Source organism: Bombus bifarius, unplaced genomic scaffold, assembly GCF_011952205.1.
Source record: "Bombus bifarius isolate JDL3187 unplaced genomic scaffold, Bbif_JDL3187 scf7180000007978, whole genome shotgun sequence".
Classification (NCBI taxonomy): Eukaryota; Metazoa; Arthropoda; class Insecta; order Hymenoptera; family Apidae; genus Bombus; species Bombus bifarius.
In genome coordinates, this window is record NW_022884363.1 from 1,903,899 (window position 1) to 1,924,992 (window position 21,094).

General features: G+C 43.6%; 1 protein-coding gene across 3 annotated transcripts in view; it reads left to right on the forward strand.

The window, feature by feature from the left end:
* LOC117204376 (discoidin domain-containing receptor 2-like) overlaps positions 1-21,094 on the forward strand; it is a 130,010-nt gene that overhangs the window by 18,569 nt on the left and 90,347 nt on the right. The gene's annotated exons all lie outside the window — the stretch shown is intronic.

Below are 21,094 nucleotides of genomic sequence, written 5' to 3' on the forward strand. Positions count from 1 at the left end.
AGGAAATCAGCTTACCCCGGTCAACGGATCTTCCTCATCGAAGTTCTGTTGGAAATAACACGTTCTCCATTGATTTCTCAAACAATACTCGATCAAGGGTGTTCGTTCGAGGATCAGAAGTTCGAGTCGATGATTCCTCGTCTCGGAATTTCCGGATCGTTACTTCCATGAACTACGCAGTCCGTGTCAGAGAGGAACGCAGCTAACGCGAGATACGAGGAAGATTATTGCCGTTAAAGCGTAACGAGGGCACCAGGAGGTACGCGATTAGCTCAGGGAGAGGCTTCCAGCTTAGAAATGCTCGTTCGACGGTTTCTCGAGGCTCCTAATGCTCCCTGAAGCGTATCTAACGTCGACTCTGGCCCGCAAAATCGACGAGTCCGTGGGGGATTTCGGAGCTTTGTACACGCGGCTTCCACCAGTCTAGTCCAACTGCATCTGCCCCGATAGAATGAATTTCCTCTTCTCTCCTTCAATTCTGTTCCCATCTCGCTTCCGTAACCCAGCTTGATCGTTCGTATATACGTAAAACGAGCTGGAGGCGTCCTAGTTACGTATGCCGCACGAAAGTTGCGATCGACTCGTGTGCAATTTGATCTTTGCTCGCGTAAAAGGGACGTGGCGAGCACAGTTTATGTCACGGAAGTCGATTAAAAGACGACGACCACCCTCGGTGTTCTGGACGACGTGTCACGTCGTCGTCAGATCGAAAGAATTCGAAACATTTTATTGGCGAGGACACGGATATTCATGACTCGCGGTGAAGCATGCGTACTCGGTCTGGTCCGAGCGAAACGTCGAACGAAGAGGCTCGTGGCAATAAAAATGGTTGGCCCGATTCCAGATGCTCGGAATTTCAACGTGGAACAGCATTCCACGATATATCGCGGCCGATTCCAGCGGCTACATTCTCGTGAAAGGTCCGCTCCCGCGATGCGCCACGCGATATTTCTAATAAACGTATTCCTCCATTTTCTTCCGTTCTTATTCGTCCGTTCGCGTCAGGGTGTTTTTCTCTTCCGGTACTTTCACTGTGCTGGTTACATTTCAGATATCTACAAGAGAGAAAGTTATACTTGAGGTTTATTTAATCGATAGTCGTAATGATTCTAAATCACGCAGTACTCCGATGATGAAGTATGTAATGGAGTGCGAGGATGATTTTCAAATAAAGAAATTTTAATGGATACGATTCGTTGTACGACTGCGTTTGTAAGACAAACAAACTATCATTTGAATTACGTTACGTGCATTAACGATTACCAGAAAAGAGCCAAGGTTAAAAAGCATAATTTTATTAAATCATCGTCCACAAGAGAGTAGTAAATAAATAAAACGAACGACCCAAAATCCACGACTTACTAATTACAAAATATTGTATCGTGTAAAAGTTATTGTTTCTCACATATACAAATACCAATTTAAACTTTCTATCTTGCGTCTCTACATATTCATTTTCTGCATTAATTAAACCCTTGGTACAATAATAGTCAATCGCAGCTTTCTCAAGCTTATTTCATCAAACGTTATTAGTTACCCCAACATCCAAACTTCGTAACTCGAATGAAAATCGTTGACGCAAACGGCGTCAATTTCTCGAAGTTTGTTGCGATTTGGCCTTTCCACGGCGGAGTCCGCGAAGCGACACGACGGGGTGCCAGAAGGGGCGCGCGCTGTTGCGCGAAAATTAGCCGGACGATCAGTGTGTTCGGGATTGCGCCACGCAGCTGGCCTTTTACGGGGCGAATCTGTATGTAAACGGGTTTCGATCGGTCGGTATCAGCAACTGGGGCCCGAGAATTGGAGTTGGAGAACCCGTTGACGGAAATTAATGCTATCAAGCCAGTGCAACAACGTGGAAAACACGAGACGATCTAAATTCGCGAGCGGCACGTGTTACCGTCGTTGTTGGTGCTTATGAATTCCAAGCGACGAAATCTTGGATCTGCGAGGGGTTTGAACGATGCAGAGAGCGACGACCTACCGTTTCACGGTCGCGCCGTGTGTCGATCCTGCCTAACAGTGGAAACCGCATCTCCTGTTCTCCTTGCAAATGGCTTAAATGTCTCGCGTTTATACAATTTGATATTTCTGCGTTGAAAGCTATAAAAATTAAATGTCTTAAAGATTCTTATCCTCGCGTCGTTTCCACGACGGTCAAGCGTTTTAAATGCAAATTGACGTACACAAGAAGATTTCCCGGGAACTTGCTCCTTCGCGGTCCTCAATTTGAATCGTCTCGCGAGAATCGGATTCGCAACGAACTGGGTCCGTGGAAAGTAATCTCACCCGGCGAACCGACCAATTGACTTCGCATTTGGCTCGAATAGAAAATTACAGGCAGCAAATTAGTTTGAAATCGTGTTAGCGGACGAAGGTGGAGGGGCAGGAGCGATATAACTGGGTGCATTTGTATGTAAACAAGCTTCGATCGGCCCGCGACGAGCAACGGGCACGGTCGTTATAATCGAATCGAAAACGCGAGGGCGGACGATGGCGAAATCATTGACGGAAATTAATGATATTAACTCGATACGTCTAGCGACCGACCGGATACGGGTCGACATAACTTTCTAGACCGCACGTTTTCACACCATCCCCGGTATATATTCTCTCGCGTCGAGACAAATGCGTCCTCACGGAAGCCAACCGACTCATTCCTCTGTCCCTTTTCCTCTTCTACCTTTGGTATCCCTTCTTCTCTCACTCTCTCTTTCTCTCTCTTTTGCTGCCTGGTTTCCCGTATCGAAACGTAGAACCGACGCTACGCGACGCCAGGCACCAGCTGTCCCATTTAATAGAGCAATAAAGACGCGAATGGGACTTTGATTTATGCCTCTCCTATTATTAACAATCCCGACTCGAGGCGAGAGGGTATCGTCGATACCACCGCTGTCTTTGACTGGTCGCTCGTTCCAGTTGAATTTACCCTCGTCGATCACGGGGATTTCATCCCTCTTTGCGAATCTCTTGCGAACGATCAAAAGCTTAATAGCTCATCCCTTGATTCATAAACTGCTTCTTTACGAGCCACGCTGCGTCGAAGTTCGTGATATTCATCGGTAACTCGTGAACTATATAATGCATTCGAGTAAAAGCAAGTATGTTGTAGTCGAGTAAAGGCAAGTCGAAAAGTACGTCGTTGAAACTCATGCTGAAAAGTTTGAAAAAAAAATGCACGCTGATGACAGCTTGTCGTCACGTGCCACGACATTCGTCACCGTCTATGGAACAGGAAAGCACCGTGAAAAAACGCCGGTTGAGGGTCGAAGAAGTAGCGACGACGTCCTCGGTTAACGATCCACCTGCCGTGTAGCTCGAGCATAAGTCGGTCTAAATATAGTCCCTGCCACGTGGTCTCCGGCTACCGGAAACGACCGCGAGATATTGTGTGTTTAACGATAATTAATAACAAATACACAGAAAAAGGCAAACACTGTCGAGTTATCTGGAGATAACGATATTGCCTGCTGTTTTACGTAGCTTCTGGTCTTTCTCACGCGTTACGAGTCTACATTGTGCTTGTTTTAACGAAATTATAGCTCAGTTTCCTGCCCATATATTTTCCCAAGTATAAGAAAAAAATAATACGTAAAAGTGCACTCCGTATACGCAGCGCAAGGTTTAAAGTGTGAGACCTTGAGATTTTGAAACTCTGGAATCTTAAATCTTAAAGATTTGGAAAATCATGGAAGATTGAGATTTTGAATCACTATGCGTTGTATGGAAGCTAAAAATTAAAAATCGATCGATCAGGTCAAAATCCTATTACTTTGGTAAATTTTTCTTAGGAAGCTATCGAAATAGAACAAAGCTGCTATCGATGTGTATAAAATTACTCTCAAATTGATAACAAAATTGACGAAAGATACGGTACAGTTACAATTTAGAAATTTTTAGCAAGTAGCGTATAATCCAACAGTTTCCATTGAATTTTCTTACAAGCTGCCGATCCCTGGCACAAAAATTTAAATTTCAGTGTTTTCCTTGGAAAGATCAAGTTTAGAGTCGCGGACTCATTCGACATTCTTGGCCGGTCTCGACTCGTTTGCATGCTGGCGCCACTTCGATGATCTAGACATCGTGCAAGACCGTTTTCTTTCTCTTCGAGTCTGGTTCCGATGGCTCGGCTTGGTCAAGTGTACGCGCGATAGCGCCGATAAGCACCGCCCAAGGAATAAAGGGTCCCTTTTTTCGTGGATCTCTTCCACGGACGTGGAACAAGAGTGAAATCCCGCGGAGGATGGTAATACTCGAGGGAGACGGTTCTTCGAATAAGACCGTGGAATAGTGTGTGAGTGAAGCGTGGTTTTCGGGAATTTAGCGGTTAAATGATTAAGAGAGGACATTGACTTTATTCGTGAAAGTGAGGATGGAATGAAGGGGAGAGATAAATGAAAAGAGTAATAAACTTGAAAGGATCTTCGTATCGTCGGTTTGATAGAAGAGTGATACATCTAACAAACCATCAATTTATTTGTAAAAATACCTATTAAAGTAAGAGCGTAATAAAACTATGATACTTATTTAAAAAGAATAACGTTTCAATTCAAAGTAGCGAGTTATAGTGAATAAGATATTTTGATATTCAAAGAAAGGAGAAAGATTCCAAGATTATTAATTGATTCGAAGGAAAATTATGTCGTTGTTAAGTAATTAATAATTGAAATTTTCTATTTCAATCTTCCTATTTCAAAGTAATTTTCTGGAAACTTTACTTCTTTTAGTTGTAGTACCGCTCCTCTAGGAAACCGATAATATGTAATTCGAGTAGAAGGCGTACCTGTTATTAAGGGTTCCAAGCTTCCATCGATTTTTTTTCTGAATAACTCTGTTGAATAGACGCGATAAAAGAAAGTGATTATAATATTTATGAAGGAATCGCTTATTACGGATTTAATGATAACCTGGATACCGTATAATTTAAAACGATTTTAGAAAAGAGCTGAAAAGTGAATGAAAACACGTTTATGAAGCGTAGTCGTATCATTGACTCTATCTTATAACACAGAAAAATGCGGAAAACGTTGTTATTTCGAAAGCAAGCAGTTTCGAAGCGTGTAGGCTCTCGTAATTTTCTTCGAAGTCACTTAGACGAGTTAACCTTATAAAAATCGTCCGAAAATAACGAACAGAAGTGCGTGTAACATTTACAGCGTTATCTCTATTGAAATCTCAATAATGATCTACCTACATTAACCACCGATTTCTCGTTAAAAGATCAACTTTCTCGGCTCAGGTTGGTTCGCTAAGCGGACGCCCACCTTTGCGCGAATTCTAAATCAAGAGCAGGAATAGGAAAAGGATACCACACTCGCGTAACCATCCAAACGTTTCTAATTAACTTGGAAATAATGCTCGTGTCGCGATTAGCGCTAGTTCGCGTCGATTAAAATTCCATCAAGAAAAACCAACGGCGGTCGCGACAATTTTATCTTAACCACCTGTTTCCTGAGAGCCGCAACCGGTCCACCTACGTCACGTCGCGTAAAACGTAAACTCCCCCCTCCCGTGTTAGGATCTGTCGGTTGTACCTTTCGTTATTTAAACGGAATTACCGCGACACCAGCGTGACCGTCGCGTCACGTCGGTGCAGTGTGAAGAAAAATTCGCTCGTAAATTCGCGTCACCGGACGGGAAACGATCGAGCAACGTGTTTTATTTCGATTTCGAAACGGAGGATCGTGTCACGGTGAACAACGGGGCAACGAATAGTTGGCCAGTGGCAGGACGAGCGGTTATTACGGCGTTTAAATTCGTAATAGCCCGTTAATTTCGAGGTTTCGTTTGCTCAGCTGCAATCGATTACAAAGAGGGTGGCTCCGAACGAGCCTCGTCGACCCTCGTCGCGCGCGCGGGTCAACTCCGCTACGAAGCGTTAATCGCCGCGTTTTTCCTCCCAGTTTAAACTACTGTTTTCCGATTCATCAATCTCGGACAAACCTCGTTGAAATGCATCGAAGTCGAAAGGGTTTCGACTGGCAGGACGAGGGGCGGTTGGCCCGGAGAAAAACTGCCGCTATTTCTGTCTCCTCTCGTCTTTCTCTGTGTGTGCCTCTCGACGGCAAAAATTGTGTAAACTGTACTCAGGGGCAGAAGAAACGTCCCTTATTATTTACCCGCGCATTATGAGCTTTCGTGAAATACGAGAGCCTCGAGGGCGGGGGTGGAACTCTTCGTCCGATGGTCAACCGAATGACCGTTGCGCTCAGACGGATTTAATTAACGATACGAGTAATTAAAGTTCGGATCGGATACCAGGGGTTTTCGAGAGCGCGCGTATGTGCACGGTCGATCGAAAAAGCCAAAAAGATGTAAAAGAAAAAAAAAATATGATGCAGTCGCCGCCGAGAAAGGGTCATTTTTAATTTAATCGAATAAAAAATCGGACGTAAACCGACCGCGTTGTACGACTATTTTTCTTGCAGCGTATACGAGCTCGCGTGGCCGGTATGCGTCCATTTTGAAATATTACTCGATTTCGTTTTGCTACACCCCACCGTCCAGTGATTCCAACTGGTACAGTACGAGCCAGCGATGTATTGCATTAACAACCCTCGCTCATTCGCTACTATATAACTCTTTGTTTTAAATATACTTGTTCATTCGATGCAGTCACCAACGAAGCCTTTTGTTCTGTTCGATCGATTTCCTCTTTTTAAGCGTTTTATAAAGACCCGAGTTAAATGGAAGACTTTGAACGATGAATCATCCGACTTGAAAAACTGTCGCAGAGTGTTAGAGAGACGAAGGAAATAAATTCGTGCGCGGTATATAATCAGCTTATAATTAGTCTGTCTTCCGTTGCTACGATCCTCGCCTGGTTGACACATTCGAATCACGTAGCGGCCACGCTTCCTGACGAGAGAGAAAAAAAATCTGTGTTGGCTGCGCGTGTACGTGGAAGATTTTTCCGTGATGCAACGCAAACGCATGCACCGTGCAACGAGCCACGGGGCACGTGCCAGTCGTTATGACTTCCTCCGCAACCGAATTTAATTTACAACGACCGCCCTTGCCGCTCAATTTTCGTCCTCTCTGCACCCTCGCAACCCCGCACCCAGTCGTTTTCTGTGTTGGCATCATTCTCGGGAATGGTCCGCGCGTTTCTGGCGTGCCGTCTATATTTCTCTGTCCAAAGAAACGCCGCCTCGTAAGGAACCTAATTTCATGTTTTCTCCTCGCTCGCGCCTCGCGCTCGCTCGTGGACGAGCATACGAATCGCTGAATTAGAGACAAAACTGTCTCCCGTCCTCTCTCCTTCCTCGGGTTATATGTACCCTTCGTTCCCTTTTCTCATGGAAACGTGGCTCGTCCAGACCCGAGGAAATTTATGCGGATGCGTTGCTGCGCTGGGATTTAAATGGAGAAGAATCGATGGGGAAATTTAGCGAGTGCAACGTTGGAACGCTGAGATTGTTGGTTTCATGGTATTCTTGAGACGAACGTGTCGTGATTTGATTTCTAATTCAGGATAAGGGAGTAATTTTACAGGTAGTTTCAATGTAAGAATTTCTTTTTAATTTCAAAGATTCGGGGTAGTTAATCCTTTCGCATCTGTGGATCTGTAAAAAATCTTAATGTCCTGTATACGACGTTATGAGGTATCCCTAATGCAACGCTGTCGTTAGTTTTGGTAAGAAATTTGTATGCTAGATATTTCATCTATGAATCCATAGATTCCTGCAGAAATTGATTCAGATATTTTATTCGTGGATTTGTAGAGACTACAGTAAAGTTCTTGATCTTTTGCTTTACACGAAACGAAACATTTAGTATTATAGCATACTAAATATTAAATACGTGAAATATTTCGTCGAAAATGTCACACGAACGAAATTATGCGAATGCGAAGGGATAAAATTAATTTTCTTCTGAAGGAACACTTGCAAAATCCCAAAGTGGATCCTAGTAGACCCTAAAGTAAATCCCAAAGAAACCCAGCGAATTTTGAAAGTTCACGTAGCGAAGACGGGTGTGTGACGCGACGCGCGATGATATTTAAATGTGAACGACCGTCTCGAATCGCGCGTCGTCGAATCTCGCAGGACTCTTGCTCCGTGAACAGACGCGCGCGCCGACGACTTACGAGACCGTGTCCTTAACAGGCTGTCGATGATCGATTTCCGATAATCAGGAATCGAAGCTCGCCGAAACGAGAAAGGACGAATCGAGGGAAAAAGAACCGGCCACGGTCTGGTGGACGCCCGGTCCGGTGTATTTGGCGAAACTCGAGAATCCTCTGGTCGTACGCTGTTTCCTTCGTCTCTCTCGATGTCAGTCAAATCGAGCGGCGCGCGCATTAACGGTTATTAAAGTGGCCGACAGAATTGCCCAGAGGGGAAATTGAAAATACTCGAGAGGCTCGATAGGACGTTTCAATTAAAAAGGGGGAAGCCCCCTATCGGCGGAGGATCCCGTCGAATTTATTACCAAAATTAAACGCCCGCGCAAACAGCCCGATGAACGTCAATCTTTCTCGGGGCAATTATTCTCGCGGTCTCGAGAGCGGCCAGATACACAACGAGATGCACAGCGAGCTTGGTTGCGATAATACGTCGCGGAAAACACAGAAGGGGTTGGAAAAAACGTGTGTACGTACAACGAAAACAACGGAAGAAGATCGCGAGTCCAGCGATTGTACGTTTATCCTGGCGAAAGCGGAGAAGCACAAGCGAAGGCACACCTATCGCTTAGTCAACCGTGTCCTTAACGGCCTGCCTGGGATCGATTTCCGATAATCAGAAACCGAACACCATCAACGAGCTTGGTTGTAATCGGAGTGGGTGGAGGAAGAATATGAGAGAGGAACCTCGGGCCGTAGGAGCGCGAAGAGAAAGGGAAGCTTCACGGAAGCTTCGGAAGGATGAAGATAGGCAATGCACACTGCACAAGTGCACACGTATGTAGAGTGCAGACTACGGTCGAACAAAGTACCCTCGATCCTAGATCGGACTTGTTCTTCGTTTTTCCACCGCATCGGCTCCGGACGGTCGGTTTAATTAAAACTTTTCGCGTCATAATTGCGGGTCTGGTTGCTTGTTGGCGGGGCCATAGTCTCGCGAGTGACGTCTCGCGGCGGGCCGCCCGCTCCACGTCTCGACGCACGAAAATTTATCGTTAATTGCTTTTTATTTACGTCGACTCGGCTACGCGTTTATCAGCCTAAAGCATACTAAAAGGTATCCAGGATTTTACGTCCCAGTCGTTCGACGGATTTTACGAGTGGCTGTTATTTACAGTCGGATTGATTCTCGCGGTACGCAGATGGTTCTCGAGACTGTTCGCGAGAGAATCTTAAAAACCACAGGGACACTGTCAGGGACACGTTTGCGTGTACCTGTACGTGTACGTGTAGAATACTCTTTCTATCTCTTCCCACGGGAGAATACATTTTTGCGCACAGTCTCCGGTTGTAAATCTGCCCTGTTAGTTAGTCAAACGCATAATTCTGCGGCTGGGCCGCGTCCAACGAAAAAATATGTACGCACGAACCCGCGAAATCGCCGTTTCCTGCAATCGTAAATTTCATTAACGGCCAGATAAGCGTTTTATCGTTATCTGGTATCGGTCCGTGAAAAACAAAGGATGCCGTATAAAATAGTCGTTCGACTACCGAACTACATACTTGCGTAAACCCATCGGCGAACGACAGCGAGAACCGGTTAAAAACCGATGCGATGCGACTGGAAAAGGGGGAGAGCTCCGCGAATCGAAAAGCGCCGTGTTCACGGTTGTTCGGATCTGTTCGCGCGTGACGAGTTCTTTTCTCGGTCCATTGGCTTCGAAAGTTGAAAAACCTCGCGAATCGACGATTCAAGCGTTACCCTCGTCTCTGACTTATTAACTCGAGTAGTAAGGTAGTTGGGAAGTCAACCTATGAAAATATAGCCATGACAGTTTTAATGAACCTAGTCGGACGCCGTGGACCGTCCATACCGATTTTCTACCTTCTTGAGAACCAGTTTCTTCGAAACTGCTCGTCTTTTCTTACAGGTACACACACTGCCGCACATCTTGATCGATTCGGACGTAACAACAATACGTGAATCTCATTAAGCTGTATGAATTAATGGAAAACAGAAGATCGTAACCAATAGTTGTTTGGTAAATTATGTTCTTCTGGAATTATTATGAAATGTAAGTTGTTTATTTACAATCTTATCGATGACAAATAAAAAGGACACAATTAGTATAAAAAAGTAAAGGACACAATTTGTTGGAATTAGATGCATAATTCGTCTCTTTATTAATTTCGAAGAATCTAGCGTATGTGCAATTTGACACTCAAATAATCTAAGAATAATGAAATAATAAAATTGCTCCATAATACTTGACACTTCCAAACACTAATTTTTCTATATTATATTAACTTCTAACTTTAGCAGACCTTATCGTACCGTAAGGATAAACCATCCTGAGGTTCTCTGTGTGTAATTTCGAAATAATATTCTGTCGAAAAGAGTCCGCTCACGCTTTTCACCAGTAATGTACACATATAACACACTATATCAAAGGGATTACGGTCATAAATAAATAAAGAAGGTGTGTGTCATACGAGGAGGAAGATGACCCAACTGTAAGAGAATACTCTGTCCAATAGATCATCATTGCAGTCTAAGACGATGGCTCGTTACGTTCACCACTACGATACTACATATCGTTCAACCTTTATGAGACTTTTTGATTAACACGAGAAAACTCTTGAACGTCTCGTTTCCGAGCGTATAGCAATTCCGTAGACGTTACCCCGACGACGACAATAGCTATGGTGGTCCTGTCACGGTTTTTTCTTTCTTCGTCTCTTCGTTTTGCTTTCTTTTTTCTTCCGTCTGAGCTCGCCGGTGCACACGAATCCAGCGGGTTATTAGCCTCGTCTCTTCTATGATTAATGCCCGCTGGACTTTGGAAAATTGGCCGTGGCTCGACAAAAAAGTGGACGGATAAATGCGAGTCACGCGCGCCGACGTGCGTACTGCCGTTGATGAAACCTCGTGGTAGGTGGTTTGACTCTTTCGTGACACGAACGAAGAACGGTAGAGGGAATAGCTACTGAAGAAGAGCGTGGCTACTTGGGTGGGGAAGGCTAAAGAGACCCGGTCGGATGCGTGGCAGGAAGAGTTCGCGTGTAGCTCGTAAAATCGTGTCCCATAGGGTTCGTACATCCGGTCAGTTTGGTCGCACCTGAGCGTGACGCGTCATCGAATATTAATTAAATTTAGTACTGGTTTCGCTTTCGTGGTAACAGTGTCATCGTCGTTTTCGTTTATCCTGTGTTTATTTCCTTCCTTCTTCTTCGTTTGTTTTATAGCTAAAGGGAACAACGAAAGATTGTAAAACAATAAAGAATTCTAAGAAACTAAGTTACAAACTAGGCATCCTAATATCAGTTAGTTTCTATCAATTTCCCCTCCTGTCCTGGATTTTTTCTATAGTCAACCAGTTGCGTAGACTTCCACTTTCATTTCCTCCCACTACAAATTTCACTTGGTATCCAATTATATGCCTTGGATTTTGACTCCTCCTCTTTACTTTCTAATTTCTAACCAATCAACGTGTAGCATATATGTTATACGTAATATTTCCTACGTCATATGGAAAATTATTCACAGTCAATAAAAAAGTATCAAACTTATACTCAAAACAATGGCGAAATAAATCACAATTAAAAATTATACAAAAATATGAAACAAAATATTTTTATATTTTGAAATATAGAACAGTCAATTTTACCTAACCATTTTAATCGACAAAGCAACCTCGTGCTATTAAATTGTACGAAGAGCATTCAAAGATCCACGAAACTTTAATACATTGCACAAATCTCGCGTTGTTATTTTTGCGATTGTTCGTCTTAATTTGAAACCGCGTTCTAGTATTTTATATACATATATTTTTATACACATATACACGACGCAATTTTTGATACATTATATATAAACTCTTGACTAATAAATTGACATTCGAAGTTTTCGTGATGGGCAAAATTAATTGAAGACGAATGAACGCGATAACGTCCAAAAATAATTGGTCGATTAAACGCGTTAAACTTTTATCTAAAATAATGCATTACACTACCAGGAACGGTCCAAAACGTGCATACCGCAATACTAGTTATTAAAGTTGGTACATTCTTCTACATCCTTTTCCATTTTGTCATTGTCTCCTGCCATTGTCTTCTTTTATCTTTCATCTTCGTGTCATTGGTATTAGTAATGGCCAAAGGCGATGCCCTTTCGAAGGCATTTTTTTTCGTTGTGCGCCCCTCTCCGTTCGTTGGGTGTAAGGGGTGGCTCAAGGAATGCGTCGACACACGTTTCGGATGGATAACGTTCGCAGGAACAAGGAAAGAATTTTAGTGAACGACGATCCCTGTTCGGTACGCTTGAGAAATGGAGCCGGTGTTCGCCTAAAATAGGAGCTGCGGACGTGGCGACAGCAGAGGAAAAAATTGGACGAGTGACGGGTCCGCGATAGGTTGCCACAGGGCGATCTGTTAATTGCTTCGTCCGTTTTTCACGTATGGTGAACAGCGATCGTCGTTATTTTTGTGGTTCATTTAGTCTCGCGAAGAAACAAGAAATAGGCAGGATGAATCACGAGAAGAACTCGTTCATGAAAACTTATACGATTAATTCATCCTTGATTAACCCTCGAGTAAAAAGATTGTCATAAAAGCTTGTCGATATTCTCGTGATCAGGTTAGGTTCAATAACGGTGTTCATTGAACTTCGTTCTTGTGTATGACTTCCTTCTTTCTTTTCTTTGTTCTTGCACTTTGCCTCTATGACTCGTGCGAGTCCGGTCGATGCAGCTAAACGATACATTCGCGTGTAAAGCACGTGATAGAGCCGTGATAGCTACTCCAGTTATTGGCTGGTATAAGACAGTGTTCGATGCTTAGGAAAGGACTATACCGGAGAAAAAAATGGTACGAGTGACAAAATCAGAGGAAACTATTGGTACAGTTAAACTAAACGAATGGAGAAAACCGTATGATCCTAAGTATTAAAACACACTAGCGTATTTATTCATAAAGATTTGTAAATGCATAATAAAGTACTCTAAACAATTAATTAAGAATGTTACGTATCGATTACTGTACTTATCTCGTTTATCGCGCTTCTTTAAAAATCCATTTTTAGCATTCTTCTACCGAGCCATTGAATTGCAATTATAATCTACTTTGCAGTTATATTCATTAGACCATTTATACAGTAGAGTTAATAAACTAATGCTCAAAATAGTAACTTCCTATTCCACCTAATTTTACTTACCGAATTATCACATATATACCCAAAACTCTACAGTTATTTCTGCTACGTTACTTTGGTATTAAGTACTTGCAACTTTCATTACAGCTCATCACATTACCATCATTATTAGCACTCTTGATCGTTCCGAGATTGACAAGCAGCTGCTCATCTCGAAGTCCGCAACGAGAGGCCGGTGACCCTTTTCGCTATTGATTTTTGGGATTTCGAACCGCGAAGGGCCACTACTCTGCTGCCGCGAGGGTAAATATTGGATCGTTGAGTCTGACGTTGATTGCGTGGAAGGGAACAAATGTAATTTTAATCGGTGCTCGAGAGGGGGAACGAGGGTCAGGCTCTGTCAACGTTGGGGCCGAAAGTTAGAACAATCCTGTACGTTCTTTCTCTGCTTCTCTTTCTCTCTCTTCGTCCACGCGACACGCTCCACGGAAGTGGATGAAAATATCGATCCACCGTCCGATCGATAGGTAACGGGGGGTGCTAGGGGGTGGCTGGTTTATCGAGCTCGTTGTATCGAGGTCAGTGGACACGTCGGTTGGCCGCAAGCCACGGAATATACAGATCGATTCTAATAAAAATCGATGCGACCGGTTCTATTGTCGCCAGTCGCGAAACGCGCAAGTTGTTTATAATTTTTTTCCCTCGATCTTTGATTCCATGTGAAACAATGATCGTTTCCGGGTTTTCTCTAAAGTGTTTCTAGTAGGCGAATTCTACGGTTATGCGTTCATAAGACGCGAGTGCGTGGCTAGGTTGCTTTTTCGCGTTGGTACTTACGGATGTGTTCGAGTACCAAGATCGAGGCTGTTCACCGCAGTTTCCGATTTCATTGTCGGCGTCGGTAAGCCTGTGTGCAATGTGTCGTGAAATATCTAGATAGACACCGGAAACCATTCCGATGAGCAATATACCGAATGGTCGCGATCTAAGGACAAATTGCTCGAGCAGGCTAGGAAAATTTGACAAGTCTATAAAATCAATCGGAACCTGATTCGTATACTATATTAAAAACAAAGTATAAATACTCGACGTTACAGATCCGATATCTATGATGCCGATAAGTTCAGTAAATGTACCGCTTCATTTGCCAAGTCGGTTAACTTCATAAGATAAAAAGTAGAAGAAATTGATGGAATTATATGAGATAAGCGTAAATCGAAATACTTTGACACGAAAATTTGAAAAATCTGAGAAAATGGAGCTAACCACTTTAGCTTATGAACGCCTCAAATATCAACAAATTTACATATGTATATTTCTCTGAATTGCTTCATCTGAATTTCCTGAAATTTCTGTTTCACGATACCTTCGTCTCACGGTGTCTTTGTTCCAAACAAAGACGCAGAGGAACTTTGACAAATAAGGGAGCGTAGGAGACGACAAAAGACGAGTGAGCGTGCATCATATATCGGCCCGCAGGAATCGCGAGTCATCGAGTGGCCGACGATGGATACAATAACACAGTGATATCCGCGAAAAGATTTAACGATCGCCGTTGCTGGTCGACAGGCCGATGGGTGCAGTAACCTGCAGGGGCGTGACCGGGGCTTCTGGGCGCGACACGATATCGATTCTACTTAACGATAAGAGGACACGACGAAGCGTGTGTCATACAGAAGGAGAACAAATGCTAGCCCGACGATACTTTCGTTTGGAACGCAACGATCTCGCAATCCACGTGCGAACTTTACGACGCCGACGATTGATAGGAGCTCAAACGAGTATCGTATGTTCGCGTTAAAATGCGACCTCCGAAATGGCACGTAAATATAGTCCGTTTTCGTAGATGGTAATTCAGAGAGTAAACTTCCCTTTCGTGGTATCTAGTCGCATAAGGGTAAACTTTTCCATATCGAACACGTTTAATAGAACGTCAAGAAGTTCCTCATACGCAGAATGTTTCAGTTATTAGAATCAAATAGGGAACGATTTTATGTGTAAAAAATAACGATAGGCACGTATAGAGCAAATTTTTTTCAATTTAATGCTTTCTTGTAGAAAAAATTTGCTTTGAAATTCCGTGAATACACGTGTCTGGATAACGCCTACTTCGAATCAAAGTTTTTCCGGAACAAAAGATCATATGAAAAAATTGTATTCTACGTTCCCGACTTGTTTTTTCATGTAGAATCATCCTCTTTTTCGATTGTATCGTGATAACTAGGGCAACGTGTACAGTGCATAGAATGGTATAGGAAACATTCGAGTAGATTGGATCTCAAAAGCGAGCGGTCCTTTTTATCGACACGCAAAGTGTTTGGCAGGTGTATATTTGTTATTATTGTTTCGAAGTCGTTCTCTCGTTGGAGAACACGAAGGGACAAAGGACCCTCGAAGCCCCTTCTAGCCCGGTTAAAATATTGTTTCACCTCCGTGAACACGACGACTCCGACGACGCCTTGGTTGTTTCCCGTTTTTTCAAATTGAATCGCGTCAGTCCATTCTCCCGACTGCACACATACGTAACGCGTAGCTGCAGGAGAGAGAAACGGGATTGTGTAAAGAAGAACAGGAGAAGAAGGGAGAGAAAAGAAATGGAGAGAGGCAGGGCTTCGGTGAACAAACAGCTAGAATTCGATTTGTCGATTCGTACGTTCGAAAATCGAGCAGTCGTTCGGGCGATAAAACGGAGAACGGATGCCTTTCTCTCTTGAGGAGCTCCTCGAGAGAGAAGGGGCCGGGGAGGAGGAGGAGAAAATGGCAGAAAACCCTGTAACTCACCTGACGTTGAAGATTAGTGGCGATCCCAGGGAAATCAATACTTTAAACTTTCGTGTCCGTATGCTAGGGTTTCTAGGGCCTCCGGAATACGTTCGTTCCATGCGAGTTGGCAAGATTCTCTCTCTGTAAGATGCGACCTCGAAATTCGTGTATAACATAGTAACAAGCATTAGATGATTACAGGATCGGGTTTCAAGTTGGTTACAATGTTATTTATACGAGCGTCTAATTTTTAAGGCACACGGTATATTATCGCGCGATGAAGTCATCCCGAGTAGGTGACCCTTTAATTCTATTGAACGGTGAAACTTTTTGCGAACACGCGAGACAATAGAATCAACCACGTGCGGAGGAACTTATAGGTGATAATCAGCTACGAATATAAAATTTAGTAATATAGAATTTATGTATTAGATTAAAGCTAACAATAAGTAGATAGTTCACTTGATTAGAATAATTGGCGAATCTCTCCGTTCTACAATTTACTTTCGTTTAGAAACTCGCGATGTGGTTTCGCTTCGCTTACCAAAAAAACACGAATCCCACGAGTGGACAATTCATTCGATTGTATAGTATAAATAATATTGTATCAATTATATCTTCATCTACGAAATCAAAGATTGTATGAAAATACACTTCAGTCTTAGCACATTCGCTTGAACAACCGAAACGGCAAATTTTCCAAATTCTCGCTCGATCTACGAATAAAATCTTCAGAACCGACCGGCGCACATCTATTCCGCGATATCAAACGAAATCAACGAATTCGTATCTCCACCCACGTGCCGCTGTCACGTGTGTAACACGTTCGAGCTACGTATTCCGATGCAACGTTTCGCAGACGGCGGAGTCGTTCGACACGTAGAAAAATTGGCTGGTTCGTGTGAAACTAGACGGTGAAACGGCCACGGGTAGAGTTGAACGACGGGGTATGCGTTTTTCGGTACGTGCTCCGCGCGTCGTGCTCGATAATAAAGGGGGTGAGCAGGTGGATGAATAAGGAACAGCAAGAAAGGGTGAATAAGGAAGGTCGAGGAAGGGTGTGTAACGCGAAGGAAGAAAAGGGGCGCGACTCGTTTCGCGCGAAGTTTCAGCTATCACGCGGTGGAATTTATTCCCGTTTCTGGCTCGCTCACCGTGGCCCCCCTCAACCTGTGGCTCGGCTGGCCTGTTTACGATTTATATTTTCGTGCCGCGCGTCGATGACAAATGCCGGCAAAGTCTGCGTTATCCGACGACGAGCGGAAAGAGAATCGGCGTAAACGGACAATAGACAACGCCGTAATAGACAACGATTTGACACGTGGTGAATTAATTTAGAAAACGTGTTCACTTTTCTGGGAAATTTAGTTGCTGTGATTTTTCTATGTTTTTAACTGACGCTTTATGTACACATACGTACGATCGCGTATGTGTTTTTTACACTTGTCAGAGAAAATCATAATTCACGAAACAGCAGGAGCGAAAGCTACGCGTTTTTATACATTATTAAGCTTCGTTCACAGTGAGTGACATTTACTCATTGTTAGAGGCATTACTCGGTGACAAGTGGGCCGTATTCGACGTTTCAGATTTCGACGATAACATTCATACATTATATCCTATAGAGAAATATTTTGTGATTTAATCTCAACTGTTTATTCAACGAAGCATACCTTGCAGGTTGTATTCGATCTCTATCATTATTTTATAATACCATTACTTTTGTTCTCCTATATTATTTTACCTGACAATAACAAATGGTATTATCCAGAACGTGTTCAGATAAAAAAATACACCGATCCTACGATCATTAGTAAACTCAGGAACAAAAACACCCATTCTTCGCCTCATTATCCTTTCTCCAATTCTTCCTCGAACGTAACCGCGCAAAAAATCGCACGGGATACGCGCTACGTAAATTTCCGCGCCACTTTCTATCCGTATTTTGTATGTATCGTGTCCAGTCGCGATTTTCGACATTCGGAACAAACGAGAAAAGAATCCTCGGTTAACGAGCGGTCGCGATAAATAGCGACCGGTCGCAAACCAGCCGAAAATGAATCGCTGAGCAATCGGCTACGGGCCTTGCTGGAGGGAACGACAAAGGCGTGTTGCAGTCGCGTTGGCACAATGACCACGTGGCCATTAATAACGATCAAGCCGTGATCCGTGCCCGTCGCCGAAATCATGACGCATTGTAACCGTTCGCCGTAGCTGCCGCGACAAGAGAAACGCTCGATCCGCGTTTGCAGAAACGGCTCGATCCTTCCTTTAACCCTTTCACGACGGATTTAACGCGTCTGTACGAGAAACGGGGACAGGAACAAGCGATCTCCCGAGGCTGTCGTAAAGCGAGGGATTCGAAATGGTGAGAAGCGTTCGCCGGTTTTTGTTCGACGATTTATTCGCTGACAGCGGTCCGTATTTCCAGCCACGCGATCCTCCGCGTCTACAGGAGATCGCGCGGAGAAATCTCTGTCACGTGGACCTGTAAATCTGTCCGAAATCGCTTGGTACGGCTCAGTTGAGCGCTGATCGGTAGTTGAAATAGTTGAGATGAAAGCTTGTAAAATTGTAATTATTGACTTCATTGGTATACTTACGTTTTCACACTAAACGTTGGGTATAGCAGAGCGGCAGATTTCCTGACGCGTGACTGTGAATGCTAATGGGTTAATATTACAACATTAATATTAGTTTCGTTAACAAGTATAATTATACAATTAGTTAAAAGAAGGCATTATCTGAATTTCTAGGAATAAATGGACTTGAAAGAAAGTGATGAAGTATTTCTTGTATTTTATTGAAAATAATAACGGACATGACAAGGGCATACTTAAGAGGAATATCAGAAAAGGAAACTAGTATTTCTAGTATCGAATAAAAACGGAAGGACAAATTTAAATTGGAAGTAGAGATTGTAAATTTCTACCTACCTGCTTGTCAACGGTTGTCATTAAGGTGTATCTACGCGAGCGATAATCATAGAACGCAAAACTTTCGTGTTCGAAGGTTTGATCTAAGTGCAGACTATACTTCCAGTCGTAGACTTAAGGCAGTAACTTCTATTTGGTAGCTACTTTTTCATCGAGTTAGAGAGATTCGCGTTTTCCTTCGGTGGCTGGACTGCGTAATAAGTAGTCCGGGCGACATGGACGGCGCGGCAAACGAGAAACGCGAGTTTTATGCGAGTTGAGAGGCATTCAGAAAGCACCGTGTGTGTCTTGAATTATACGACTACACGTGGTTACGGTCGTATACGCGATGGCCGCGAGCACCTCGTTAAACCTTTCGCTGTTGCGCATAAATACGCTCGTTGCACGCTACTTGTTTTTCAGATCGGGTAAATACGTTGATTATATTGCCGGTGCCACGAATAACGTATCAATTTCCCTCTTGCCGGTACACGTACGCGTCCAAGGAATTCGTTCGTGCCTCGAATCCGACGTTTCGAGCACTGTCAATGCCCGATCTCTCAGCGAGCACTTCTTTTTTCGATCCGACTAACGAACGAAAATTACTACCGGTACACGAGCGATTAGTGTAGCGTAATCGCGTTTAACTGGCGTCCAGTACGCCTACTCGACTCGCATAAATTAACCGTTCTTTAACACCATAGTTCCGACTCGCAAGTGAAAATCAAAGACCTGAAAAGTATTTAAATCGACAGCAATTCGTCATGCGCGACTTGTAATCGTTTCGCTTGACGATCTATTAATTTCGCGAAAATTATCCTTAACGCGAATTCTGTGTTTCGAGTTACGGTTCAGGTAGCGCAATAACGTACGCAATAAACGACAGCGCATGCATTATACGACACGTACGCGTGCTAAATTGCTGAATTACTTCACTCATGCGACAAAACTATACTACTTAGTTACAACGTAGTTAGTGACACACCACTTGCTCTACTTCGAGAAGATGCGTTACACTTATCCACCATTGACCATTATGTCCGTCATTATATCGGCAGGGTCGTGAACCCTTTACGATATCGCAGCTAAGTAGTTCTTTGAAGCGACGTTGATAGGATCCTTTCATCGAAGGATATAATAAGATTTTAGTATCTCTGAAGCATCGAAGTTTACACGCCAGAATGTAGAATGGACGAATTGTCAAAGTCTAGAATCAGGGACGAATGACGGTATATCTCAGTTTAATTCTTTTGATTCGACGTGCCAATAGATAGATTGCCAAAGTATGGATATACGTAGATTTTAATCATAACCACCGTCAATTCTATCAATGACTATAATAATTTTTCTCGCATCTAATATCGATTCCATTTGACCTTTCTTACTTGTTGGTATTCTGAAATTGGATTTCTGAAATCCCTTCGATTTTTCTTATCATCGAGTAATTTACAATTTCTATTAAAAGAAGTAAAATACTCGTCCACAAGTATCCACTCTAACAATAACTGTCGCTTACATCAATCGGTATCACTACGTAATGCTTTAATTAAGAACCTCGCCACAGAACGTTACGCTTTTACAAAGATACGGCCGTATCTCTTCAAAGTGTCCGACGTTGTAGTAGAGCCCGAAGCGGACAAGCAGAAACGGCTAATAGAATCGTATGTGAAGGGGAGGGAAGAAACGCGTGGGAGGAGGCGGGGTAAATCGGATTTCCCGCGAAATTCCATTTTTATCCGTCAGCCGTTTTCCCCGTTATTGCGGCGAAGGAGGTAGGCAGCAGCTTGGCCGGAGGTTCGGCTTCGAAGTCGTGGTGTAGGCGTTCCAACTGGCTCTCTTGGAACGCCTAAAGCGTCGGCAGCAACGCTAGAAGGACTATTATGCCCATCTGCCGGCATAACGAGGCGTAATTGAAATCTCTCGTATATACGAACGTACGGTCAGGCTTTCTCACGTTAGGGCCACAATTAGCTTTATTGTCGCGTCTGCTTGACGGGGACATCTCTCTAAGCGCGGCGCGACGGTATTGCTCGACGACCAACGACGTTCACGAAGACACAGGCGCCGCTCTTCCTGGTAGGAGGACAGCTGATTGCTCGGTGTCACGATGATTCTCTCTTCCCCCGTTGTGTCCTGTTGTTATCAGTCTCCAAGCTGACCCATCGCGAAATCCGATGCCAACGAGAATTGCGAGAAAACGAG